Consider the following 6,000-nt stretch of genomic DNA (forward strand, 5'->3'; position numbering starts at 1 on the left):
CTTCCTTCCTGCGACACCTGGTGCTGTAGGTGTCCTGGAGGACAGGCAGTGGGCACCCAACGGTGCGTCCAGCTGCACGTATCACCCTCTGAAGAGCCTTACGCTCCACGGCGAGCCTGGCGGTGGAGCTGCCGTACCAGGCTGTGATGCAGCCCGGCAGTATGCTCTCGATGGTGCTCCTGTAGAACACTGTGAGGCCCTCTGGGACAGGCCACATTTCTTCAGCATCCTGAGGTTGAAGAGTCGCTGTCGTGCCTTCTTCACCACGGTGTCCGTGTGGTTAGACCAGTTCAGCTTCTCTGAGATGTGTACGCTGAGGAATTAGAAGTTATTGACCGTCTCCACTGCGGCCCCATTGATGAGGATGGGAGGGGGGCGTGTCCAGCCTGGTCCAGCCTTCCTCCACAATCAGCTCCTTTGTTTTGCTAACGTTGAGGGAGAGGTTGTTTACCTGGTAAAACGCCGTCAGAGTACCTACCTCCTCCCTGTAGGCCGTCACGTCGTTGTTGGTAATCAGACCTACTACTGTCGTGTCGTCAGTGAACTTGATGATGGAGTTGGAACTGTGTGAGGCCACGCAGTCGTGGGTATACAGAGAGTACGGGAGGGGACTGAGGATGCACCCTTGTGGGGCCCCCGTGTTGAGGATCAGTGTGGAGGAGGTAATGTTGCCAACCTTGACCACCTGGGGGCGGCCCGTCAGAGTTCAGACCCAGAGTTCAGACCCAGGGCCGTGAGCTTTGTAATGAACTTATAGGGCACTATGGTATTGAAGGCCGAGCTGTAGTCGATGAACCGCATCCTCACATAAGCATTCCTTTTGTCCAGATGGGTAAGGGCGTTGTGCAGTGTAATGGTGATTGCGTCGTCCATGGATCTGTCAGGACGGTAGGCAAATTGAAGAGGGTTGAGTGTATCGGGGAGGGAGGAGGTGATATGGTCTTTGACTAGCCTATCGAAGCGCTTCATGATGACGGAAGTGAGAGCTACGGGTCGGTAGTCATTCAGTTCAGTTACTTTCCCTTTCTGGGGCATGGGGATGACAGTGGACATCTTGAAGCAGTATGGGAACACAGCCAGCTGGTCTGCACATGCTCTGAGGGCCGTCTGGGCCGGCAGCCTTGCGAGGGTTACCACGTTTGTATGACTTACATAAGTCCTCAGTGGAGACTGAGTGTGTAGCTCAAGTTGTCAGGGATGATTACCTACAGTAGTGCTGAGCCTGTAAATAGTCCGGGTGGCCATTTAATTAATTGTTCAGAAGTCTTATTGCTTGAGGGTAGAAGCTGTTAAGGAGCCTTTTGGTCCTAGACTTGGCGCTCCGGTACCGCTTGCCGTGTGGTAGCAGAGAGAGCAGTCTATGACTTTGGTGACTGGAGTCTTTGACAATTTTTTGGGGGCTTTCCTCTGACACCGCCTGGTATATACGGTGAGGGAAAAAAGTATTTGATCCCCTGCTGATTTTGTACGTTTGCCCACTGACAAAGACATGATCAGTCTATAATTATAATGGTAGGTGTATTTGAACAGTGAGAGACAGAATAACAACAACAAAAAATCCAGAAAAACGCATGTCAAAAATGTTATAAATTGATTTGCAATTTAATGAGGGAAATAAGTATTTGACCCCTCTGCAAAACATTACTTACTACTTGGTGGCAAAACCCTTGTTGGCAATCACAGAGGTCAGACGTTTCTAGTAGTTGGCCAACAGGTTTGCACACATCTCAGGAGGGATTTTGTTCCGCACCTCTTTGCAGATCTTCTCCAAGTCATTAAGGTTTCGAGGCTGACGTTTGGCAACTCAAACCTTCAGCTCCCTCCACAGATGTTCTATGGGATTAAGGTCTGGAGACTGGCTAGGCCACTCCAGGACCTTAATGTGTTTCTTCTTGAGCCACTCCTTTGTTGCCTTAGCCGTGTGTTTTGGGTCATTGTCATGCTGGAATACCCATCCACGACCCATTCTCACCCAAGATTTGACGGTACATGGCCCCGTCCATCGTCCCTTTGATGCGGTGAAGTTGTCCTGTCCCCTTAGCAGAAAAACACCCCCAAAGCATAATGTTTCCACCTCCATGTTTGACGGTGGGGGTGGTGTTCTTGGGGTCATAGGCAGCATTCCTCCTCCTCCAAACACGGCGAGTTGAGTTGATGCCAAAGAGCTCAATTTTGGTCTCATCTGACCACAACACTTTCACCCAGTTCTCCTCTGAATCATTCAGATGTTCATTGGCAAACTTCAGACGGCCCTGTATATGTGCTTTCTTGAGCAGGGGGACCTTGCAGGATTTTAGTCCTTCACGGCATAGTGTGTTACCAATTGTTTTCTTGGTGACTATGGTCCCAGCTGCCTTGAGATCATTGACAAGATCCTCCCGTGTAGTTCTGGGCTGATTCCTCACCGTTCTCATGATCATTGCAACTCCACGAGGTGAGATCTTGCATGGAGCCCCAGGCAGAGGGAGATTGACAGGTATTTCGTGTTTCTTCCATTTGCGAATAATTGCACCAACTGTTGTCACCTTCTCACCAAGCTGCTTGGCGATGGTCTTGTAGCCCATTCCAGCCTTGTGTAGGTCTACAATCTTGTCCCTGACATCCTTGGAGAGCTCTTTGGCCTTGGCCATGGTGGAGAGTTTGGAATCTGATTGATTGATTGCTTCTGTGGACAGGTGTCTTTTATACAGGTAACAAACTGACCTTAGGAGCACTCCCTTTAAGAGTGTGCTCCTAATCTCAGCTCGTTACCTGTATAAAAGACACCTGGGAGCAAGAAATCTTTCTGATTGAGAGGGGGTCAAATACTTATTTCCCTCATTAAAATGCAAATCAATTTATAACATTTTTGACATGCGTTTTTCTGGATTTTCTTGTTGTAATTCTGTCTCTCACTGTTTAAATAAACCTACCATTAAAATTACAGACTGATCATTTCTTTGTCAGTGGGCAAACATACAAAATCAGCAGGGGATCAAATACTTTTTTCCCTCACTGTAGGTCCTGGATGGCAGGAAGCTTGGCCCCAGTGATGAACTGGGCTGTACGCACTACCCTCTGTAGCGCCTTACGGTCTGATGCCAAGCAGTTGCCATACTAGGCGGTGATATAACCGGTCAGGATGCTCTCGATGGTGCAGCTGTAGAACTTTTTGAGGATCTGGTGACCCGTGCCAAATATTTTCAGTCTCCTGAGCGGGAAAAGGTGTTGTCGTGCCCTCTTCACGACTGTCTTGGTGTGTTAGGATCATGACAGTTCGTTGGTGTTGTGGACACCAAGGAACTTGAAACTCTCGACCCGCTCCACTACAGCCCCGTCGATGTTAATGGGAGCCTGTTCGGCCCTCCTTTTCTACGATCAGCTCCTTTGTCTTGCTCACATTGAGGGAGAGGTTGTTGTCCTAGCACCACACTGCCAGGTCTCTGACCTCCATATAGGCTGTCTCATCGTTGACGGTGATCAGGCCTACCAATGTGTCGTCAGCAAACTTAATGATGGTGTTGAAGTCGTGTTTGGCCACGCAGTCGTAGGTGAACATGGAGTACAGGAGGGGACTAAGCACGCACTCTTGAGGGGCCCCAGTGTTGAGGATCAGCGTGGCAGACGTGTTGTTGCCTACCCTTACCACCTGGGGGCAGCCCGTCAGGAAGTCCAGGATCCAGTTGCAGAGGGAGGTGTTTAGTCCCAGGGTCCTTAGCTTAGTGATGAGCTTTGTGGGCACTATGGTGTTGAACGCTGAGCTGTAGCCAATGAACAGCATTCTCACATAGGTGTTCCTGTTGTCCAGGTGGGAAAGGGCAGTGTGGAGTGCTTCATCTGTGGATGTGTTGGGGCGGTATGCTAATTGGAGTGGGTCTAGGGTATCGGGGATGATGCTGCTGATGTGAGCCATGACCAGCCTTTCAAAGCACTTCATGTCTACCGACGTGAGTGCCGTGGGGCGGTAATCATTTAGGCAGGCTACCGAGAGCGCTATCACACCGTCGTCCAGAACAGCTGGTGCTCTCATGCATGCTTCAGTGTTGCTTGCCTCGAAGCGAGCACAAAAGGCATTTAGCTCATCTGGTAGGCTCGCGTCACTTGGTAGCTCGCGGCTGGGTTTCCCTTTGTAGTCTGATGTGATCAAGACCTTTAAACAGGTCAACATTCACAAGGCCGCGGGGCCAGACGGATTACCAGGACGTGTACTCAAAGCATGCGCGGACCAACTGGCAAGTGTCTTCACTGACATTTTCAGCCTCTCCCTGACCGAGTCTGTAATACCTACATGTTTCAAGCAGACCACCATAGTCCCTGTGCCCAAGGAAGCGAAGGTAACCGTAATAGTACTGGATGCTGCTGTCAATTTAACCTTTATTAAACATAGAAGTCCCTTTTAAGATTAATAATCTATTTTTCGAGGGAGAATATGATAGATCAGAGACCATAGGGCAGGTGGTTTTCCTCACAATCCATTTCAGCCCATACCAGAAGTACTGATACAATGCTACTCTGCTGGTGTGGCTCCTGTGGCCTCGTGGCCCAAATGGCCCCCTATTCCCTGCTCTTGACCAGGGCTTGCATAGGGCCCATCTGGTCAAAAGTAGTGCACTATATAGGGAATATAGGGTGCCATTTGGGAAACATAATTGATGTCTACAGTAACAGTTCCAGTTAGCTGAGTCTGTAGAAAGCAGTGGGTATAAGTGGATTGATATTTGGCGTTGCATTGAATCCACATGAATCATAGTTCTGCACTCTCTGCTCTGAATAAATTACTCACTCTCTCTCTCTCTCTCTCTCTGTCTCTCTGTCTCTCTGTCTCTGTCTCTGTCTCTGTCTCTGTCTCTGTCTCTGTCTCTGTCTCTCTCTCTCTCTCTCTCTCTCTCTCTCTCTCTTTTTCCTTCAAGGTGATTTTAACCATCAGGTGGTTTCCTGACAGACTGAGGATCTTGGCTGCCCAGCTAAACTACACCAAAGGTAAGAACTGTAGTAGTGAATTATAATGTACATATCTTATGCTGTACACACAGTTCCACGTGTATACCAAGACTTTGGTACTTTTTTGATACTATTTTATCAAATGCCTCTCTATCCCTCTCTGTCTCTGTCAATTCAATTTCAATTCAATTTAAGGGCTTTATTGGCATGGGAAACGTGTGTTAACATTGCCAAAGCAAGTGAAGTAGATAATAAACAAAAGTGAAATAAACAATAAATATTAACAGTAAACATTACACTCAGAAAGTTTCAAAAGAATAAAGACATTTCAAATGTCATATTATGTATATATACAGTGTTGTAACAATGTGCAAATAGTTAAAGTACAAATGGGAAAATAAATAAACATAAATATGGGTTGTATTTACAATGGTGTTTGTTCTTCACTGGTTGCCCTTTTCTTGTGGCAACAGGTCACAAATCTTGCAGCTGTGATGGCACACTGTGGTTTTTCACCCAGTAGATAAGGGAGTTTATCAAAATTGGGTTTGTTTTCGAATTCTTTGTGGATCGCTGTAATCTGAGGGAAATATGTGTCTCTAATATGGTCATACATTTGGCAGGAGGTTAGGAAGTGCAGCTCAGTTTCCACCTCATTTTGTGGGCAGTGTGCACATAGCCTGTCTTCTCTTGAGAGCCAGGTCTGCCTACGGCGGCCTTTCTCAATAGCAAGGCTATGCTCACTGAGTCTGTACATAGTCAAAGCTTTCCTTAAGTTTGGGTCAGTCACAGTGGTCAAGTATTCTGCCACTGTGTACTCTCTGTTTAGGGCCAAATAGCATTCTAGTTTGCTCTGTTTTTTTGTTTGTTCTTTCCAATGTGTCAAGTAATTCTCTTTTTGTTTTCTCATGATTTGGTTGGGTCTAGTTGTGTTGTTGTTGTTGTTGTCCTGGGGCTGTGTGGGGTCTGTTTGTGTTTGTGAACAGAGCCCCAGGACAAGCTTACTTAGGGGACTCTTCTCCAAGTTCATCTCTCTGTAGGTGATGGCTTTGTTATGGAAGGTTTGGGAATCGCTTCCTT

At 47.5% G+C, this 6,000-nt stretch overlaps 1 protein-coding gene across 1 annotated transcript in view; it reads left to right on the forward strand.

Annotated features, from left to right (window-relative positions):
• LOC311143677 (ras-associated and pleckstrin homology domains-containing protein 1-like) overlaps positions 1-6,000 on the forward strand; it is a gene marked incomplete at its 3' end in the record, with an annotated part of 215,502 nt that overhangs the window by 67,595 nt on the left and 141,907 nt on the right. Inside the window, 1 exon segment of the mRNA XM_084179549.1 lies at positions 4,890-4,959.

Source organism: Coregonus lavaretus, assembly GCF_964263955.1.
Source record: "Coregonus lavaretus genome assembly, chromosome: 16".
In the NCBI taxonomy this organism is placed as follows: Eukaryota; Metazoa; Chordata; class Actinopteri; order Salmoniformes; family Salmonidae; genus Coregonus; species Coregonus lavaretus.